The sequence below is a fragment of the Molossus molossus genome, unplaced genomic scaffold (assembly GCF_014108415.1).
Source record: "Molossus molossus isolate mMolMol1 unplaced genomic scaffold, mMolMol1.p scaffold_m16_p_2, whole genome shotgun sequence".
Classification (NCBI taxonomy): Eukaryota; Metazoa; Chordata; class Mammalia; order Chiroptera; family Molossidae; genus Molossus; species Molossus molossus.
The window spans coordinates 143,748,960-143,771,481 of record NW_023425355.1 but is presented as its reverse complement, the minus strand read 5'-3'; the positions used below and the strand labels follow the sequence as shown (position 1 = coordinate 143,771,481).

The following is a 22,522-nucleotide window of genomic DNA, read 5'->3' as shown; positions in this document are numbered from 1 at the left end:
AGGATAAAAAAAAAGGGGGGGAAGGAGAAGAAGGTGATGATGATGAAGAAGAAGGGTTGGAAGGTATTGATGAAGGGGATGAAGATAAAGGTGAAGATAATGAAGATGATGATGATGGGGAGGAAGGAGAGAAAGATGAAGGAAAAGATGACGAATGGACGCTAGTGGAACATTGATGGATTCCAACGTTTTGAAATTTTCTCCAGACCGTGGGAGCAAGTTTCAGTCTCCCCTCTGCACCCCCCCACCCTGTGTTCAGTCACCCTGTTTTTGAGGTCTGTTTTCTCTCCTTTACACCATGGTTCTCACCTTATTTGGGGGAATGTGCCTTGAGCAGAATACAGTAGAAAAGAATCTCTGCCCCTTTCTGTTCCAAATTCATTTTTATGCCTTTCTGTCTCAACAAAAACTGTATGGAGTCAACACCACTGTGCTCTGTGGGAGAAACACTACCCTTCTTCTCCCTTAGCTCTACTGGAGGCTGGAGGGTGCTAAGCCCTGTGTAGGAGTGTAGAATTCTGGCTTTTCCCTCCTCCCTCTGTATATTGGGCTCAGAGATTACATTGTGTCTCTATGTGAATATGGACAGTTAGCATTTACCAACATGTATCTGTCTACTTACTCTTGTTTAAAAAAAGAAAGAAATACTAAAAAAGAAAAGGGGATTGTAGAAAGTCCACAAAGGGTGGGTTTGAGATATTTGAGATATTTGAGATATTTGGGTGGGTTAAGTGGACTTTTTGACAACATGGCTTCTCCTTTGGCAAGTTTAATGGACATCCTTGCAGTTTAAGATGACACTTAAAATAAAATTCTCTTGCCCTGGTCAGATTGGCTCAGCAGTTAGAGGGTTAGCTTTCGGACCAAAGAGTCTCGTGTTTGATTTCGGTCAAGGGTATGTACATATGTCTCTCTCACATCGATGTTTCTCTCTCTCCCCCACCCCACTCTATCTGGAGATAAATGGAAAAATATCCTCGGATGAGGATTAAAACAAAACAAACAAACAAATAGATAAAATGGTCTACCTAATGATAAGTTGAGCCCGGCCACTCGATGAGAGAATCAGCAGAACCTATAGGATCTTATTTGGAATTGACACTCTCTAGTAAATTTTGTTCCTGTTTTAAAATTTTCTTTCTGCTTCACTGGAAGGATGATGCTCACTTTGAAACGTTAGAAGTGTACAAGTTGCTGTATTACAATAAAACTAAATGTGTCCACAAAGGATTGGATGCTTTTCCCTCAACAGGTTTCAAGTTTGACTTGTATAACATATTATCAAACTTTGTCAACCTAACTTGATGCTTTTGATATGCACTTTGCAGGATGACCCCAGGGTTGTGTGGATCAAGTAAAGGGATTGGGATCAATGTACTCATGTCTCCATAGCTGGGAAATATCACGAGTACAATTTGCTATCAGTTTCTGGAAATGTTCAAATCACTCAGGATACCATATTGCTCCAAATTCAGTTCTGAGTATTATTGTACCCTTAATTTTGTTTCAAGTTGGCATTTTAAAGATGGGTCTCTGTTTATCTGGATATTATAATAGTGCCTGCCACCACCACCAGACAGACCTAGTGCTCTAATGCCAAGTTACACATGGGACTATTGCTGGCATGTATTCATTGGCACTGAAAAGGTGACCAAGAAGACAGGCTCTTACTCTGCTGAAGGCCATAGTGCATAGAGCCACATTTTGAGAAGTTACCTATTGTCTAAGCTTTGTTGATGTTGTTGTTAATCTTCAACCGAGAATATTTTTTCCCATTAATTTTTAGAGAGAGCGAAAGGGAGGAAAGAGGAGAGAGAGAAACAGCAATGTGAGATACATTGACTGGTTGCCTCCCACATGTGCCCCGACTGAGACTAGGGAATCAAACCAGCAACCCACGTACATGCTCTTGACTAGGAATCAAACCAGAGACCCTTGGGTGCATGGGCCAATGCTCTAACCACTGAGTACACCAGCCAGGGCAATGCCTAAGCTTTAAAAAAAATATTGTTGAAAGTATTACAGATGTCCCTCCTTCCCCCCCTCATTGACCCCCTCCTCCCCACTCCCAATCCCCTTCTGCTTTTCCCCCACCTAATGTCTGTCTCCACTGGTTGTGCAGATATGCATATAGATTCTTCTGTTTATCTCTTCCTAACCCACTCACCCCTCTTCCCCTGAGGTTTGTCAGTCTGTTCTCTACTTCCATGACTCTGGATCTATTTTGATCAACAGATTATTTTGTTCATGATATTCCATAAATAAGTGAGATCATGTTGTACTTGTCTTTCTCTGACTGGCTTATTTTGCTCATCCAGGTCCCTCCATGTCGTCGCAAAGGGTAAGAGATCTTTCTTTCTTACAGCTGCATAGTATTCCATTGTGTACATGTACCACAGCTTTTTTATCCATTCCTCTGCTGATGGACACTTGGGCTGTTACCAGATCTTACCAATTGTAAATAGTGCTGCTATGAACATAGGGGTGCATATATTCTTTCTGATTGGTGTTTCAGGCTTCTTAGGATATATTCCTTGAAGTTGGATCACTGGGTCAAATGGCAGTTCCATTCTTAATTTTTTGAAGAAACACCATATTGTTTTCTATAGTGGCTGCACCAGTCTGCATTCCCACCGGCAGTGTACTCGAGTCCCCTTCTCCACACCCTTGCCAGCACTTGTTGTTTGACAATTTGTTGATGGCAGCCATTCATGCCTAAGTTTTTTAATGCTGTAAAATATGGTAGTTAAAATGAAATGCCACTTAATTTTTTCAGAGGTGAATTGTGGACAGCCTGGTCAAATTGAAAGCTATTTTGATGTGTAAACCGTTATAAATGGAACTATTCCATCACTGGGCAGAGCCCAATGGAAACCTGTCTAGATGGATAGTATGTAATCTGTACACAGGACTGTTTAGTGGATACATCACTGTACAATGGCCAGGAATCTTGCTCCAATAAAGGAACATAATATTGGGGGTGGAGGGGATGTTTATGAGCAGAACAATCTAGGATGACTAAGAATTACTCTTGGGGCTTTGCGGTTAAGATTTGAGAATCTTCAAGTAATGAAATCTGCATCAAAAAGTAGCCAAAAATGTTTATTCCATGATCACATGTCTACTAGGGTGTTTTTAAGAAAACAAGCAACAGTAATTGTTTCTTCTTACAAAAGCAATATATGTTAATCGCAAAAAATGAGAAAATGTAAAGCTAAAAAAGAAGAAACATGTAAAACACCCCTCATCCCACTAACCAGTGAAATACCATGATTGATACTTTTGCGAGTTTGCTTCCTAATTGTTTTCTATGTTCAGATATTATGGTATTTGTGTAGATAGAAATATATCCCACCTACATCCATTAGAAGGCTCTATCAACACATAATGCTTTGGACTTTGCTCTTTAATAAACTGTGAAGGTATTTTCATGTCAAAATGTATCTACTACCACGTTCATTTTACATCTTCCATTGAACACATGTCTTATAATTTAACCCATCGTCTGTTTTTGGAGATTTAACTGGCTTCTGGTGCTTTGAGATCATAAATAATACTGCAGCGAAGTTTCCCAAGGTGATCCTTTGTGCTCCCTTCTTTCCCTCTGCAGGCTGAATTCCTGGAGCAAACGATGCCAACAGCTGTGGGGCCCACAGTATTTTTCAAACGATGCATACTTGTAAGGCTTTTACTAAAAATTGCTTAGCTGCCCACCAAAAAGATTGTTCAATTTACATTCTCATGGGTGGTACCTATTTTTTTTTTTTTTAATCCTCACCTGAGGATATTTTTTTCAAATATCTTCAGATAGAGTGGGGGGGGGGGGGAGGAAGAGAGAGAAACATCGACACCACGAGAGAGACACATTGACTGGCTGCCTCCTGCTGGATCCTGACCAGGGCCGGGATGAACTGAAACTGAGGTATGTGCCCTCGACCAGAATCGAACCTGAAACTCTTTGGTCCACGGGCTGACATTCTAACCACTGAGCCAAACAGGCCAGGGCGGGTGGTACCTATTTTTATTTTAAAAATTCTGTCAAGCCCTTGGTGGCATGGCTAAGTTGTTAGAGCGTCCTACCGAAGGGTCACGGGTTCGATTCCCCTCAAAGGCATATACCTGGGTTGCAGGTGTGAGTCCCCGATCAGGGGCGTGTGCGGGAGGCAACCAATTGATGTCTCTCTCTCACATCAATGTTTTTTTGTTTCTCGCTCTCCCTCTCTCTCTTCTACTTCCCCCAACCCTTCCACTCTGTCTCTTAAAAAAAAAAAATCAATGGAAAAAATATTCTTGGGTGAGGATTAACAGCAACAACAAAATCTTTGCCAAAATGACAAGTTTCACGGGTGGGTGTGGAGGAGGTTGGAAGAGTTATCTCATTCTGTTGCAAACTGCACGGCCCAGTTTTTCGGCCTTTTGTGAATTGCCCATTTGCTGTAATGATTTTTCCACTTGAGCAATCACCTTGAAAAAAGAAGGTGAAATTCACCTACGGGCAAAATATCACCCACGATGAGGAAGGTGCCTCTCCTTTAGACATTTCCTCCAAGCCGGAAATGAGCACGTCACTTCAGACCGCAGGAGGGCATTTTGTGGGGCCCCCGAGCCCCATTGATTCTTGGAACTCCTGTCACAGAAGTCTGTGCACCCCAGCAGGGTGTCCTGTGTCGGGAACGCTGGGTTTTCTTTGGGCATGAAAGCACCGACGAGTGTAGGCGAAGGGCCCCCGGAGACAAGAGGTGACAGAGGCTGGGCAGGGCTGAATGGCTGGGCCGAGCACGTGACGCACAGGCTGGCTGGGGGTGGGGCGGCGAGGCCTGAGCCTGTGAGGCTGAAATCGACTGTCAAGTTTGGCAGGAGAGTGAGCCTGTCAGTTTCTGTTTCCATCAGACCCTGAACCCCCAGGAGCAGGGGATTTCGGTAGCATTTTAACTCTCTATCTCAGGAATCTGAAAGCAAAAGGTAAGTTGCTTATCATTCAGAAAAACAAACTTGAGGAAAGTGACCTAGAAAACCACACGGCCACTTGGTTGATTTTTAAAACCGGGTGTTGAAAATGATCCACAGCCGGGAGAGGGCCGTATTTACCCTCAAATTAGAGACTGGCCTCTGAGCAGAAATTCTGTGCATCTGGAGGGAACGGTGGGAAAATGCCGGGGTTAAATATAGAAGGGCATGGAAGCTGTGGGATAAATAGCAGGTGAGTAAGCCCGGCCTGCTTGTACAGCAGTCTGTAAAACAATCTATTTCGCATCCCCTGCAGGGGCGCGAGCAGGGGAGTGTTACAGTGGCGATTCCGACTCCAGTGCAAGGAAACTCGCGTGTGTGAAACCGGAAGACAAATACTGTCCTTTCACAGTTCAAAACTGTTTATGTGGTTTGGCAAGAAAAGGTCATATGTTCACCGCTTGAGTTTGAAACAGGCCATTTCAAATCTACAAAATGACCACAGTTGGAGTTGTCTGAGGCTTTCTAGGCAAGGCTGTTGTCCGTTGTACGGGGGAAATGTTGACATTGTACATACTTTCTGGAATAGGAAGATGACTCCCTCTCACTTCTGCAGAATGTGATAAAAATTAAAAAAATGTGAAATAATGAGCTACTGGGAATGAACTCTGTCATGTCAGAGAGATTGAATTCCTTGTCAAAAGATTTAAGAAAATAAACACAGACACGTGTACAACCATGCTCAGGCAATAGGGGTTTATTTTAAATAATGAGATGTTTAAGTAAGTAGTATCAGTATGCGTCATCGCTGTCTTTTTATTTGGCAAATCCAGGTTAATATTGGAAAGTCTCTATTGAGAGGCATTCAAAGCATTATTCATCAGTGCAGTCAGAGTAATATTCCATAATAAATATGCCCCCAGTGAAAGGGTTTGCTGTCACGTTTCATAGACCCTCTATGCAAAGTATGTCCAGGCGCTCTGTATTTTAACTGCCAATCCGATTTGCAGAAAGCATATTTATTTCTCCATTGCATTTGATAAAGATGTTTAAAATAAAACTCTGAATTATTTCCTTTCACTACTAATCCCCTTATTGCCAGCTCTCTTGCAATCCGATTACACGCGCAGAGCCTGTGATCATCTGGCTTTCTCCCTCAGTGCCCATTGGTTCCCACAGTTGGGGGAAGGCCAGGCCAGCTGCGCGCTAGCTCAGCCCAGCAGGGAGGCTGGAATGGGCTTCCCGGCGACTTCATCTTCACCTCCAGGGACTTACAGGGTCTTCCCCACGCCCACCCGCCACCACCAGCCACCTCCCGCTGCCCCCCGCTGTCCCCGAGGGTGTCACGTGGCGGGGTGGGATCCGCCTCCGGTGACGTCACCGCGCTCACAGGCGTTGCGTTGAAGAAAGGATGCTCTAGGATGCTGTGCAGGTGGGTGGCCGGGCTGCGCCATGCGGCACTGCAGGTAAGGGGCGCGCGGCGCCGAGTCCTGGCTGCGGGCCTGCAGCCCGGAGGCGCCCCAGAAAGCCAAAGTGGGGGTCTCTGGCTGCCGCGCTTTTGCATGTACCCGGCCCGGGGACGGAGTCGGGGGAGGAGGGGAGCTGGTGTAGGCCACGCGTGGTGACTTGGGTGTTTGCATGCCCATCCCGGGAAAGTGGGCAGGGGCCAGATGGGAAGACCTGGCCTCTTGCTCAGGAAGGAAAAAAAATCTGGAATGATCACCCACACATGCATTATAAAGAGAGAGCCGGGCTTGGCCAAGATAACTATCAGCTGTTCCCAGCTGTCATTGTGCTTCTTAAATAATGGCCCATTTACGAATTCTCCTGACAGGGGTTTGTCCTCAGCATCCAGCCTGATTTCTTTAAAGCCAAAGCTGCTTTGCTCTGAATGGGATGGACACGTCTCGGTGGTCAGCAAGTCAAAGAACTAGATATGCAATCAAAATCGTTTTGCATGATTTTGCAAGGTTCCAGCATTGAAAAGGGGATAGCCCATGAATGTATTTTTTTCACCTTTGGGTGCTTTAAGCAGATTTAAAAATAACAGTATGCAATAAACTAAACTAAACTACAACACAATACAATACAATACAATACAGCCTGTGAAGATAACATGGGAGGGGAAGATAGCAAATCAGCTCTCTTCAGAACACATCTCTTAAGAACAAAATGGTCTTTAGGAGGGGGTGGAGGTGGGGATGAACACCCAACTCCCAGAATTCCCAGTGTTCTTTTGAGTTCCCTTGCTGAATAATTAGCTTGATGAAAGAAGGGGCCGATGGTGACTCAGCGGCAGATGGAAGGGGGGTCAGGTGACTGTTCAGTCGGTGGGATTTTTATGGACTCCTGTTCAGATTTGTTTCTCTGGTTCAAAAACAACCCGAGGCTAGGACAAGTGTGGGCACCCTTAGGAGGAGAACGTGGCATTCTTTCCTGTAAACTGGGTGCCCTCTGGGGGCTGTGGTGTCAGTGAACTGAATTGGAGCTCACACCATGAATAGTGTGGCCCACCAGTAACTGTTGGAGGACCTGCACAGCAGAGCCATTTTGGTTGGTGGTAGAAGAAGGCATTCCTCTTCGAGGCCGCACACCCTGCTGCAGTGATTGTAATTTCTTGATTGCCATGTTCTTCATTTGGCTCAGGTTGGCTTCCTTCGGGTCCTCACCCTTGCTTCTCCCCCAGCCCAGCTCGAGCAGAGCAGAACAGGTGATAGAGAGGGATGTGGTTGAGTCCCAGATTCTACTTCAGGCTTTGGGGCTGTGTCACCTTGAACAAGTCACTTTGGGTCTCAGTTTCTTTGTACTAGAAGTAACCCAGGAATTTAGACCAGGGCTTCACTTCGGCACTATTGACATTTTGGGCAGGATCAGTCTGTCGCGGTGGGATGTCCTGTGCACTGTAAGATGTTTAGCAGCATCCCTGGCCTCCACTCTCCAGATACCATTAATAAACCTTCCCTTCTCTCCAAGTTGTGACACCAAAAAATTTCTCCGCACATTGTCCCTGCAGGGGGAGCTCCATTGGCTGGCTGGGAACCACTGATTTAGATGCTCTTCCAGCTCTAGTATTCCAGAATTAGTTTTCCTCTGATTTTTTTGATGCTGAGCCCTTGGTCAGAGATCTGATTCCCTTCCATGATGTTGAATATATTGGAAATATGTGAAGGTTCTTTTATGTGCGGGCTTCCAGAAACAGCTCTGTCAGCGGGCTGGCCTGTCTGCATGTTGTAGCTGGGAAGCCGGCTAGGCAGAAAGTGTCAGGGGACAGGAAACTGCCAGGCACTGGGTCAGCGTGTGCCCGGTGCTGCTGGGATTCGGGGTGTGGCAGACCCGGAGGATATCCTTCTATGGCGCAACTCTGAACGGAGTCCCTCTTATCTGCAGAGGTGGGACGAATGGTTCCAGTGGAGGTGAGCAGAAAACGAGATGATTGCCCTGGCCGGTTTGGCTCAGCGGTTAGAGCGTCAGCCTGCGGTCCATAGAGACCCGGGTTCGGTTCCCGCTAAGGGCATGTACCTTGGCTGCAGTTTGTCCCCGGCCCTGGTTGGGTCGTGTGGGTGGCGGCCACTCGATGTGTCCCTTTCACATCGATGTTTCTCTCTCTTCCTCTCTCTCCTTCCCGCTCTATCTGAGTAAAAAATGGAAAAATATCCTCAGGTGAGGATAAAAAAAAAAAAAATAGAAAACGAGATGATGAGCCCTGCTCCGCCAATCGTGGGAAGAGGTGGTGGGGATGTCCGCCACAAACCGCCCCTGCCCCTGATGTGGACACCCTGTCCGGGAAGTGTGTGGGGGGGTCACATGCTTTAAGTTTCAGTGTGGGACTTGCGTGGAAAGTCTGGTTCTGTCACTTAGCAGGGTGGCTTTGGCCGCAGCCTTTCTGCTTGGAGGAGTTGCTGAATACATAAAATGGGGCCAGCTGCACTTGCTGGTCCTGCTCCCTTGGCTTTTTGGAGGGATCAGATAGATGGAAGAGGATCTGCATGCTGGGAAATTCCCAAGAGACAGGAAGTGGTGATGGCAGTGGCATTGCGGATGGGGGTTTAGAATAGCCAAGACAATTGTCCTGTCCCCCTGCCCCCAGCCTGGGACTGCACTGTGTGTCTCTGCCCACTCCCCTACCATCAGCTCTCTCCAAGACTGTCCTGGCCTCATAAATCTGGTCTCCCAGGAATGGTTGGTGTTCAGTGTGAAAGAGCCACTGTGCAGAAGGCTGGGTGCCACCTTCATCCTCTGCTGGCCATTGTCCTTGTAGGTCCCATTCCAGGCTGTCCAGGCACCTCCTCTGCATCCCATATCCCAGAGTGGCCCCTTGCACCGTCGTGTGCCTCAGATGACCTGGCACCCTCAGTGGGCCATTGGACCCTCTCTCTGCAACAAGCCAATATCAGGCAAGAAAATAAAAAGGGGGGAATTCTCCATCGAATGAAACTTATGAGACTGAGTAAGAGTCATGGTCAGCTCTGCTATTATGGCGCAGTTCCAGAGACTGGGTGGCTCAACGGCATTAATTTCTCACCGTTCTGGAGGCTAGAAGTCCAAGATCAAGGTGCCAGCGTGGTCGGATTCTGGTGAGAGCCCTCTTCTGAGTTGCAGATGGCTGCTTTCTCCCTCTGTCCTCACATGGCAGGAGGAGAGCCAGCTAGCTCTCTGGCCTCTTCTCATAAGGGCAAGTCCATTCATGAGGCCCCCACCTTCATGACCTGACCACCTCTCGAAGGCCCCGCCTCTTAACACCATCTCATTGAGGTGTAGGATTTCAACAAATGAATTTGGAGAACATACATTCAGTCCTTAACAATAACCAAATAGAACTTGCAGCCCTTGATTGGCTTCTGGCCTGAACAGACGTCTATAGTAGGCATTCGGGATACCTGGGTTATGTTTATGTGACTGCCTATTAGCTGATACGAGGAAACTGCTGGAAATTTTATGCGATGTGGTATCTTGGAGTGTGGTAGGCTCTCAGCTCAGGCCCTCCTGGATTGCAGACACAGAAACAGTGAGCTAAGATGCATACGGGTACTTGGATACAGAGCAGTAGCTGCACTGTGTGTATGTAGATTTTGATTTTTTGGAGGTTCATGCTGAAGTGATCAGGGATGAAGTGTCATGATAGACTACGTTACTTCTTACATGTAGAAAACATTTTTCGAGATATCATTAATGAATGGCTAAGTAGGAGACAGATGAATTCTCATACTTGCTTTTCCATTCAATTTGTTGCACTATCACGTGTCATGTAGCCCCGGGAATATTCTGTACACTCACAAGAGAATCAGAATGGAAAAGATAAATAATTTCAGATATTTATACAATATTTTGGCAGCATAGAACCTCCTAGAGAGTCTTGGGGACCCCCTAGGTGTCTTAAGATCACACTTCAAGGACCACTGCTCTAGATCAACAATTGGCTTTTGATTGGTTCCGGTAAATGGCGAGAGGACAAGAAGAGGCAGATATGGTTCAATACAAACACCTGTTGAATTGATCAGTGTTTTCCATTGTGCTCCTGTGGATAATGTTCTGTGTACTTGAAAACATTCATAATAAAAAGTTTTAAAACAAGATAGAAAAGAGGTGTAGACTCTTTGGACATGTGGGGGATTTGGACTAGATATTCTATGATGGGGGCCATCCTGTGCACTGTCACATGTTAGACAACATCCCTGGCCTCCAACTACTCGATGCCACTAGTAACTACTGCCCCACCCCCAGCTGGCACAAACAAACTCCAGACATTGCCAACTGTCCCGTGGTGGGCAAAATTGCCGCCAGTTGAGACCTGCTACTCTAGGCAGTGGGATTCAGTGGGAACTGAATGGACAAGGTTCATGCCCTCATGGAAATGACACTCGAGTGAAAATATAGCAGGAGGCCAAGGACAATTGGGGCACGCATAAGGCCTCTCTGAGGGCTGGCACAGGAACAGGGACCCAAAGGAAGTGAGAGGAGCTTTGTGGACATCGAGGGGCCTGAGGGAACAGCCAGTGCACAGGCCCCAAGGCAAGGCAGGGTCAGGTGCATTTTAGGAGCCACAGGGAGGTCAGTGTGTTCAGAGGAGAGGAATGAGGAAAACACTCTGTGGGAAATGTGCTTGCTTCTAGGGGCAGCTGGGGCAGATCACGTGGGAACTTGGCAGGAGGTCCGCTGACTCTGGGTTATTCTAGGTGTGATGGAAGGCTACTGGATGCTTTTGGGTGGGGGAGTGACATGCCAAGACTTGTGTTTGAAAGGGTGACTCTGGCTCCTGTAGAAAGAGTTAGAGGTGGCTGAGGGAAAAAGCAGGGTGGCCGGTGAGCAGTGACCTGGGTGATCAGGTGTGCTGGACCGTGCCCCAGTGTTGTGCTGGGCATCTGGGCGAGCCTTGCCCATCAAAGGGGTCGAATTGTGCACGTGTAATTACCACGCCTTCAGATGGCGCCTCTCACCCCCAGTCAGGGCAGTGGTCACAGAGACATCAAAAGGAGCCCACATGGACGTTCCGCGTATGATTCTAGAAAGGTCTCTGGCTGTCCTGTTGTGGATGAAATCACCTGAGTCTTCAGGCCACTGTTTGGCGGCTGTGATTCTTGGAATCACAGTTACGCTTGTTCACAGCTTTCTTGCTGCCCTTTGAGCCCAACGTTCTGTCCCTGGGTCTATAAGCTGGCTGTTCTCAGTGCCTGAGGGCTAAGTCCCCGGGCCACATGCTGGTCAGCCCAGATCATTCCCAGGCCATCGTCACCTGGCCCAGGCTCTCCCTGCCCCTGCTGGGCATGGTCCACCCTCAGCTTGTGTTTCCTTCCTCCTGGACAGCTTTCCCTCTGCAGCTGTGCTCGTGGGGCACTCGCTGACTGTTGTGCTTGTCTTTGTGCGGTTCTCGGAAGCAGGGAGTCTGGCCGTTGTTCAAATCGGTGAAAGCTCCAGGCCAGAGCCTTTCCTATTGGAGGTGACCGAAGTCACACACAGGAGGCCAGGAGGGCTAGGGGCAGGACCTGGGCCCTCCCATCAGCAGCAGCTCCGATGCCCAGGGCAGGTCAGGGGCTCGGCCGGAGGGAGACCGCACACAGAGGCTGTGTTCTGCTCCTTGGGACGTCTGCTCCCTGCCCTGGTGGTGGCTGGGCCCGCTTCCCTTGTGCCCGCCCAGTGGTTTTGACCACATCTGTCTATGGGCTGACTGTGCTTCCCTGCCTCTCAGTTCTTTGTTTTCTTTCTGGCTGTAGACGGCTAAATGTGAAACTTATTTTCCCTCCTCTGGAACCCTCGGAGGTGCTGGCTGCTTAGAAGGGCCTTGTGGTTAGTAGTTAGGAGGCCAGCCACCTCGATGACAGATGAGTCATTTTTCCTCTTAGCTTAGTCATGCCTCTACCAGCACCTCTTTGGCCCCGAACTTACAAATTGCCTGCCCTTTCAGCTCTCCCCTTGGCAACCCAGCTAGAATATGGGTAAGCCACCCTGTGGCCATGTTCCCCTGTGGCCTTGCTCTGAGGATACTGGGAAGAACGTGTCAAGACTGTTTGGTGACATGTAACCCTGCATGTAACCTTTACAAAGTTGCTAGTCACGAGCATGAGTATCTGCTAAAATCTGATTTCTCCATGAGGGGTTATGCCGCACAGAAGCAGAACAGAGATCGTTGTGGAAGAAAATGGTCAGAGGGCGGTGAGTCTGAGGAGGTCCCAGGAGAGGGAGGAACACAGAGCAGCTGTTATGGGCTGAATCATGCCCCTCAAAATTCATCTGGGAAGGTACCCCCAGCCCTTTGGAATGCAACCTTGTTTGGAGAGAGTGGCTTTGCAGAGGTAACCAAGTTAAAATGAGGTTGTTGGGGTGTGCCCTAACCCAATCTGGCTGGTGTCTTTATAAGAAGAGGGAGTTTCTCCAGACAGGTATGGAGAGGAGACAGTGTGAAAGGTCCCTGGGAGAAGACAGCCATCCTTGAGCCAGGGACAGACCCCTGAAACGGAAGGACCCAACCAGCTGTCACCGTGACCTCAGACTTGTGGCCTCGGACCCATGAGGCTGTCATCTCCATTACCTGAGCCATCCAGGCTCTGGTGCTGCCTTGGCCACCCTTGCAAGCTCACGGTGCTTTCGGGGGAGCGTGAGCCCTCACCCGCCCGGGAAGTCAGAGGTAGCCAGCGCTGCACTTCAGCTCCGTGGAACAGTTTCGGGGAAAGGCGTCCAGCAGCCTCTCGGTGGAGCAGGGAGATGTTGCCCGGAGGCTGCTGGGCTGTTGTGGAAGAAAGGCCTTAGGGGCCTGGGCTCTGATCTGTGACATTTGGGCCTGTGACAACCTTTCCTCTACCTCGGTTTGCTAACATGGGCCTGAGGGTGGCAGTATTTCGTTTATTCAGAGTCAGAGTGTTGTTGTTATTGTAACAAGGAGTCTCTGTGGAAATTTCAATCCTTTGCCCTTGACATGGGGAGCACGGAGACCTCATGCCCCCCTCCCTGCCCCTTGGGGTGGGGGTGCAAGAACACCCAGTCCATTGTTTCACCCAATGGCACACGAAGTTGGCCTTATTCCCTTTCCAGTTCACAGGCTGCGTGCATTCCTACGTGGGACAGATAGCGGTATGGCCCTGGGGCCATAGGAACCGTGCCACGGAGGGAAGGTCAGGGGCCCGCACCAGCTCCCCGTCCTATGGAGACCCGCTGGGGCTCAGAGCCTACAGAGGCTGGGCTGGGAGGTGGGCCAAGGAGGAAGGAGGAGGAGGAACAGGAAGTGGCCCTCCCCGGCTCTGTTGGCTCCAGGCAAAATTTTGAAACAGGCAAATTGTAATTCTCACATGTCTTTCTGCACGTCCTTTGTCTCTGAGCTTCCTTCTTGTTGGGACTTGCTACTATCGTTGGCCCTGTGGCTCTTGGCCCCTTACCACATGGCCACCGGGGGCTCCTCTCATTGTCACTACCCCTTGGTCTTTGCCCTTCTGGGGAGCCTAGCTTAGGGTCTGGAGGATTAGCTGGAAGGGGTGAATGAATCGTGGCCCCTCACTACCATAAAGGTATCTGCATTGAAAACAGCGAGGCTCCACAATCTCAGAGGAATGTGACACTGGCGAGGTGGCAGATGAGGTGAAAAGCTTTGACTAGGGTCGGGGCTAGCTTCCAAGATGGGCCCTGATGACCCTGCCTCCAGGTGTCCATGTTCACGTGCAGTCCCCTCCCACCCTGAGCACTCAGGGCTGACCTGTGCCATCAATAGGACACTGTGAGAGTGATGGTGTAGGACTCCCAAGGCCAGGTTACAAGAGAATCTACTGCTTCTACCTTGTCCCTTGGAGGAAGCCAGCTGCCATGTCCTGAGGACACCGAGCAGTCCTGTGGAGGTGCGGGACGGAGCAGAACTGAGCCCTCCCACCAAGAGCCAGCACTAACTTGCCAGCATGTCTGGGAGCCGCCTGGGAAGTGGGACCTCCTGCCCTCGTCAAACTTTCAGGTGGGGCCATAGCCAGGGCCCATAGTTTGACCATGACCTCTTGGGAGACCTTGAGCCAGGAAGACCCAACCAAGCGCTCCCTTCTTCCTGACCCACAGAAACTGTAAGATCACACATGTTGATGTGTAGCTGCTGAGTTCTGGGGTAACTTGTTGTACAGCGTTGGATAGCAAATACAACTGGGAAGAGCTTGAGTTTTCTGGGAGGGGAGGTCAGCTCCCCAGACGGTGGCAGCTGCCCCCTTCCCCCTTCTGGAGCGCCACCATTCTCTGATGGCCCCACATTTGTTCGTGGTGTGTGTTCTCTCCCTGGGTGTGGGGAGGAGAGGAGCTTCATGCAACATTTAGGTATATTGATTGTAGGTTAGGGCATACTGATGATAGCTTTGAATGCATTGATTTTAAGTAAATGCACAACTGCCTGTATTTCATGAAAATGTATCTCCTTATGTCTTCCTGGCTGGGAGACTTTGGTACAGTAGCCCCCAGATGCCAATGGGGTTTGGATGTCTAGCTGTAACTTGGGTCCCCCAGCCTTTGCACATGTGGGATGTGGTTTTCTATGTGAGTATCTCCCCTTTTCCACCTGCCCCAGTGAATGTGCCCCGACCTGTAATGCCGAGGGGCGCCCCCATGTCCTCTGTTCACTGCATGTGGGGTTGCCACCCCAGTGCCTTTGCTTTGTTAGGGGCTCAGGCTTTTGACCAGAATGATTGGGAGATCATTTTTGTAAGAGATGATGGGACAGATATTTTACAAGAGAAAGAAAGTATTTCACGGGCACTCAGTTGAATCATTTTCTTTGTACATATGTGTCTTTTTTCACTTGCTGCTTTTTTTTTGTTGTTGTTAATCCTCACCCAAGGGTATGTTTTCCATTGATTTTTAGAGAGTGGAAGGGAGGGAGGAGAGAGAGAGAGAGAGAGAGAGAGAGAGAGAGAGAGAGAGGGAGAGAGGGACACATACACACATTGATTTGTTGCCTCCCCCATGAGCACCAACCAAGGATCAAACCTTCAACCTAAGTACGTGCCCTTGACCAGAAATCAAACCCATGACCCTTTGATGCACAGGCTGACACTCTAACTACTGAGTTAACTCCACCCAAAGCTCTTACTACTCTTTTTTCTTTATTGATTTTAGAGAGAGAGGAGGGAGAGGGAAAGAGAGATAGAAACATCAATGAGAGAACCTCAATTGGCTGCCTCCTGCACACCCCCCACTGGGGATCGGGCCCACAACCTGGGCATGTGTCCTGACCGGGAATCGAACCAGCGACCTCTTGGTACATAGGTTGATGCTCAACTACTGATCCATGCTGGCCAGGCTAGCTCTTGCTACTTTTAAGCTATCTTCCTTTTCACTGGTTTAACAATTTGATTATAGCATATGTTGGTGTTGTTTTCTTCTTCCTAGTGTGCTTGGGGTTTGTTGAGCTTCTTGTATCTGTGGGGTCGTAGTCTAGCAGTTTGAGTGTTTGTGTAGAATGGATTTCCTGTAGTAAACGTTCTGACTACTAATCCAAATTCATGTCAGAGAAACTTGGTGAGAGCGTTTAGAGGTTTAAAGGGTGTTTTACATCGTCCCTGCCCCATCCTTTACTTGGAGAAGAACACAGAGAAGGGTTGGCTGCTGGGCCTCAGGCACTTTCTGTAGCTTTTGTTTGTTTGCTGTTTCTCAGCTTGTCACTGGTGACATTCGGGGTGGGATCATTCTCTGCCTGGCTCTGTCTTGTGCACCGTGGGGCATTTAGCAATATCCCTGGTCTCCACCCACTAGATGCCAGTAGCACCCCTGTCAGATGTGACAACTGTCTCCAGGTATTGCTCAGTGTCCCCTGGGGGGCAAAATCACCTCTGTTGGGAGCCACTAGTGTATTTATCATTGGTCTCTTCTGCTTGGCTTCCTTCCCCTGCTGTAGACACTCCATAGGGCCAGTGGCTCCCAGGTCAGCCACGTCTGGAAAGAGAGACTTCCTTTTTCTCCAATGTGTTTTCATGACCTTGCATGGGTTCCACACACACCCCATAGGCAGTCACTGTGCCCAGTGCTTGGAGCAGTAGTGTGTTCCCCTGGAAAATGGGCTGATGATGCGCCCACACGTGGCTGTGGAGCCCAGGTGCCCCCAGCCCCACCATGCCTCCATATCACCTTCATGTTCCTGCCCTCCCCAGGCCGCTCCCCACCAGAGGCCTGTTTTAGAGCATCCCATTCTTCTTGAAACAAACAAAAAAGTCAGCGAACAACAACCTCAAAGGTAGGCCTCAATAGAAAGGGAATGTTTTTAGACAGCCCTGAAGTCCCTTCCCATGTAGTCAGAGGTCTTCCGTCCAGCATAGCCCCCTCTACCTGAACCTCAAGGACCTGAAGAGTTGGGGCGGGTTTGTGCTCTAAAGAACAATAACAATACTGATGCCAGCGGAAGAAATGGATGCCCCTGGGCAAAACCCACACATAAAAACTGTGCCTAAGAATCTGCATTGACTGATGGTCAGGCCACACTTTTAAACTTCTTAAAATTATAGGGTACCACAAACCCGTCAAAAAGTGAATGACGCCTAAATGTATGGTTTCTTGGATTGTAAAGGAAACGTCTGTGTTGCCACCCGACACATGAAATCATTGATATGATCCCATATAAATGGAATCACACACTGTATTGTGATGTGTCTGATGTGGTCCATGCGCTGTGTTTCAGACTCATCTGTGGCCAGTGCATTTGGGGTAGCACTTGACTCAGGATGGGTAGAAGGAGAGAAGCCACTGAATGGTGCCGAAGTTGTCCTGCCTTCTCTTGAGTGGAGGCAGGAGTTATGTGTTGGAGCAGATGGAGAAAAAAAGGAGGAGGCACTCCCCACCTGTGTTTCTTGGCCATTCCAAGGTACTCCAGGCAGAAGAACTGCTTGCAAAGCACCCTCTGGTGGCCATGAGGTGCAATGACACCCCCTCTGAGAACAAGAGCACCTAGTGTGGAGGCCTTCAGAGTGGCCAGCACCAAGGAACTGGTGGCCAGCAGATGCCAGCCCCTAAGCTCAGTGCCTGGTGTGATCCACGTAGGTTGCAAGAAAAAGGACTCTGTAACGGAGGCTGTGATTAGTTGTTGGAACTTCTGGCAAATCTGCAAGAAATGAAGTTTTTTGGGATGTATTTTTTTAGCGGCCATCTAACCAAGGTGTGACCCTGCATTCGATGTTCTCAGGTCCTGTCTTCTCCTGCCTGTTCTCTGTTGCTGTCCTTCCTGTGTCCAGCACCTCTCACGGTGTCCTGTGCTATGGCTGACCTCCAGCTCTGTTGGCTGTGATTGGTGTGTAGAGCTATGGTGTGGTCATATTTTTATTCATGGAACAAAGGTATCTGGGATCTGGTAGCATTAAAATTAGTAATTAGTTGAAGAAACATTTCTGATTGTAGGATAGAAAACCACAAAGTGTGTGTTTGTGTGTGTGTGTGTGTGTGTAATTACCTTTTATTTTTCTAAAGCTTCCAGGGTGAAGCATTGCTAGCGAGATCCTTTAGTTTTGTTGCCAGGGTATCATCCTTCCTGTCCATAGTCCTGTGAGGGACTACCGTGCCTACTTATGTTTGGACTTCTCCCAATGGGTCCCGGGGCTTTCTTTGCTGGCGTCTGCTGCTTGGTGAGGGTTGTAGGCCTGCTGGATGCTCTGGTACCTCAGACAGGGGCCTGGTAGGTTGCAGATGCCCAGTATGTGCTTGGTCTAAAGCGGGGGCCAGCAAACCACTGCCCCAGCCCACCGCCTGTTTCTGTAAATACAGTATCATGGACACACAGCCACATGCCTCCATTTACCCATTGTCTAGGACTGCTTGCTGCTCGCATGGCCGAGTGGGGTACATGCGACAGAGACTGTAGTCCGCAAAGCTGAAAATAGTTCCCGTCTGCCCTTTGCAGGAAGCATAGCTAACCCCAGAATGTCAGTTAACTTACTAGGAGGGGACAGGAAGGAGAGGGTGATGAGCACAGCTTGTTGGAAAGGCCCCTGAAGCTGGGAGGAGACATTGGTGGCAGTTTCTACCCTGTCAACACTTCTGTGGATGAGTGTAAACAATGCAAAATGATGGCAGTCTCTGTGTCATGGTTCTAAGTGGAAGCCATCCAAGTGTGCATCCATGGTAGGATAGATAAATACTCAGGGGTTTCTTCCCACAACCAATGCTATAAACAGGAGTTGGCAAGATGCGTCATCCTGTGGGCCAAATTGAACTCACTGCTTGTGTCTGTGTGGCTCTTGAGCTAAGAATGGTTTTAACATTTAAAAAATATATATTTATTAATTTTCAGAGAGAAAGGAAGGGAGCCGGAGAGAGAGAGAAACATCGATGTGAGAGAAGAGCTTCAGTTGGCTGCCTCCTGCACGCCCCCTACTGGAGATTGAGCCTGCAACCCGGGCATGTGCCCTGAGTGGGAATTGAACCGGCCACCTTTCAGTGCCCAAGGTGACACTCAACCAAACCACACCAGCCAGGGTGGTTTTCATATTTTTTTGATGACTGTAAAACAATCGAAAGAGCCCTGGCTGGTTTGGCTCAGCGGTTAGAGCGTCCGCCTGTGGTCCGGAGAGACCCGGGTTCGGTTCCCGCTAAGGGCACTGACCTTGGTTGCAGTTTGTCCCCGGCCCTGGTTGGTCGTGCGGGTGGTAGCCACTCGATGTGTCCCTTTCACATCGATGTTTCCCTCTCTCTCTCTTCCTCTCTCTCCCCTCCACTCTGTCTGTACAAAAAATGGAAAAATGTCCTCGGGTGAGGATTAAAAAAACAAAACAAAACAAAAAAAACAATCGAAAGAAAAAGAATATTTTGTGACAAATGAAGATGATATGTCAGTGTCCATAAATCGAGTTTGAGGGAAGCACAGCCCCAGCCATTAATCTGGGTATTATCTCTGGCTGCTTCTATGTGACAGTGTGGCAGAGTAGGGTTGTCCTGATAGGGCTGCATGGCCTAGAGATCTTCAAGTATTGGTTATGTGGCTCTTAGTAGAAAGTTTGTGGTTAGAGGAGCAAAAAGAATGGACAAATGATAATTACACTCAACAACATTGATGGATCTTACAAAATACTGTAGAACAGAAGAACACCCCATTTATATAAAGTTCAAAACTGGGCAAAATGCGGCCGTGGTGTGAGGGGTCAGGATAGTGGTTCCCTTTAGGGGTAGGGAGGGCCTGGAAGGGGCTACAAGGAGGCTTCTGGGGACTGGTCACGTTCTGGTCTTTGATCTGGGTGCTGGTTATATGAGTGCACTCCCTTTGCGAAAAAAATGCTTAAAATGCTACCCACCGGGTCATCCAGATCCAGGCAGGTTGAGTAGCTGAGAGAAGTTTCTGGAATGTAGCAAATATAAGTATGTTAGATTTACTACTTGTGTTTAGTAAAACTGTAATTCTATCAAAATTGGGACAAACTGAGAGATTATAGATACCTTGACTCCTAGACTTGCACTGTGATTGTGCCCAACTGAACCCGCATTTCCCTGAGGTCTGTTTGCCTTTGGTCAGAGGGGAGGGGAGTTTCCACGGGCAAGCATGCCTGTGGCCTTGGGCTGGTCACCACCAGATCCCAGCACTTGCCTGAAGCTTGCTTTTTGTGTAGATTTAGCGGTCTCTTCCGAATCACAGTTTTCGGTCCCCACTTTTAAGTGTTAGGGGCAGTAATGGTCACAGATATTAGCATAGCGTTGAAAGGTGTGAGGTGAACACACAGAGCATCTGAAGTTTTCATTTCACCAACCCTGCAGAGCACTTTTGGTATGATTTCTGCTTTGTAATGACTGCGAGAAAGAGCTGTCAGTGAATGTAGTTCTGAAATTTCTGGAAAGTCCCACGGGCTTATTAACCAGTATCTGGGGCAGAGCCAAATAGTTTTGATTAATTAAAAAGCGTTTGTTGGTCCCCGAGGGGGCGAAGGGGCTGGTGCTAAGTTACCGTCTGTGTGTCCTGCCCTCAGGTTGGAAAGGATCCGGACCTTCACGAGGAGGGCAGTGAGGGGCAGCTGAGGGCACACGGCCAGATAAGATTCATGCACATTTCTCATTCAGCAGCCTTTCCACTTTGAAGAGATGTGTTCTGTTTGAATAAAAGACAATAGTCTCTAATAATGTAAACACCTTGAAGAGTTTTCAGGAAAAGATATTTAACATGCCAGGCGGAGATTCACGTTTTAATGCTTTCTGATTGCCAAGGAGGAAGCCCCCAGCTTCCTCTGGGGAAGTTAATGCACACTGCACAGCTAGGGTCAGACAGGTCAGAATCATGAGGGGGAATAGGAACGTTGCAGAGGGAGGGCAGAAAAGCCATCCAAGGTGCAGCAAACAGCATCCTCAAAGGTGTGGCTTTCTTCTAGACGTTATTGATCAGACGCTGGTAACTTACTATCCTCGATTATACTTAGAACCCGTCCTGCATCTTGACCTGGTGATTTCGTGGTTTCTTTCATTTTTTAGAAGCCATTTTGTTATTGCTAGTATCCAAATGCACAAAGTTGAGGTTTCCTTAAAAGACTACAGATCCCTGCTCAGAGCGGGAGCTGACCCTCAGAGTTTGTTTCAACACCGAAGTTGTAGATGACATTGTCGATACCATAGTCCACACATGCTTGTCTCCGTTGGGCCCTGGGTGAAGTGACTTTTACTGGACAGGGTCTGTTGCTATCATGTTCTGTTGAAAGCGAAAATGACTTTTTGCATCCATTCGGGGTTTTTCCTTGTACCGTATTGAACTTACATGGATGAAGTTTATTTCTCAGTTAGCCAATCCTTGACGTTCACTCCCTGCTGCTCCCAGGTTTGGCCAGATTATCATTCCGTGTCCATTCACATTTCCCAGATAGAATTCTTCCATTTTTCTGACCTGGATGCCCTCTTCTTACACTTCTCCTGGCCCTCTTGTCTTTCTTAACCCCAACCTGAGAAGTGACACCATCACCTTATGGGCTCCAGAAGAGCGTCTGATTAGATCTACAGAATAGATCGTGTTTATTTTCCATGAACAAATTATGAGTCTAATTGTCACGACCGTGACCTTTAAAGATGTAATTGTTCTCCAGAGAGAGTTTTCGTTTCAACCATCATTGCCTAGAGTTGCTGCTTAACTAGAGACGTGGTTAAATGGCAGGTACATGAACTCCCTTTTAACAGAATGTCCAAGTCTCTGTGGTTCTTCTCTCTGCTGGCTGGGTCTTTCTTGTGAGGGCTCCTCATTGTGGGTCAACAGCCTGTCATCTTATTTTTCCCATCAGAGATTTTCTTTACCTCATATAATATGAGGCTATCACCATCTTGATTTTATAAAAATGAGAATGAAATCTTTGCTTTCTAATTTTACTCCTTCCCTTTTATTATTGGTTGCTACTTACTTATGCAACATGATTCCTCCCCGGGTACTCGTCAACCAGTATAGTTTTCAGCTTGGCATGGCTCAAACCTCAAACTTTTGGTTTTAAAGCGGCCGAGTTGCACAGATGGTCAATAAATCAATCACTATGGCCACTTTATTGCTTGTAAGGTGATTACCCCACTTTGCCCATAGTGACTTTTCAATTTGATTAAAATGCAGTTTCACCAGGCGGTGTTTGAGCCCTGCACACATAAAAATACATACAGCAACGAGAGAGGCCTGTGCTCTAATATTTTTACAACTACCCTTCACCTCTTTACCCAACACTTTCGTGGTTCTCGTCCTATAATTCAAATTTCCATACCCCTTGCCAAAGTAATTTTTATTTAGTGCTTATTTCAACTTCTTGTCTTTGCAAGAGTGCGTTCTTTTTTTCTGCTCGGTGGTGGTGAGCGTTGGCCCTGTTGCCAAGCATGTTCTCCATCTCAGATGAGCTCCTATGTGACCTGTAATCAGGCTCCGATGGTGGTATAACATGGCCCATGTCTTGGTTTATTTGCAATTGTTTTTCAGACAAAAGGAGCCAGAACAATGGGAGTAGAATTGTTTTGCAGGAAAGGAGTAAACCCTCAACGTTGCTACTATTCTGGCAGCAGGCACCTTTTGAGTGCATTTAAAAAAAAAATTAAAAGTGAGCACCTCTACCCAGAGCTGCTTGCCTGGTCACAGACTTCTCGCTGCGTCCTCATATGCAAACCTGATGGATTGTTTTTTTGTTAATCCTCACCTGAGGATATT

General features: G+C 48.0%; 1 protein-coding gene across 4 annotated transcripts in view; it reads left to right on the top strand.

The window, feature by feature from the left end:
* Window positions 1-4,715: 4,715 nt before the first annotated feature.
* The window catches only part of CLCN4 (chloride voltage-gated channel 4), a 53,972-nt gene continuing 36,165 nt past the window's right edge, over window positions 4,716-22,522 (top strand). Inside the window, exon 1 of one of the 4 annotated variants that reach the window (XM_036270873.1) lies at window positions 4,716-4,739. The gene's annotated coding sequence lies outside the window, so the exon portion shown is untranslated. Of the gene's footprint in view, window positions 4,740-4,817; window positions 4,963-6,138; window positions 6,414-22,522 lie in introns of those variants that run through there. The other 3 variants (XM_036270871.1, XM_036270870.1, XM_036270872.1) reach the window with 3 other exon arrangements.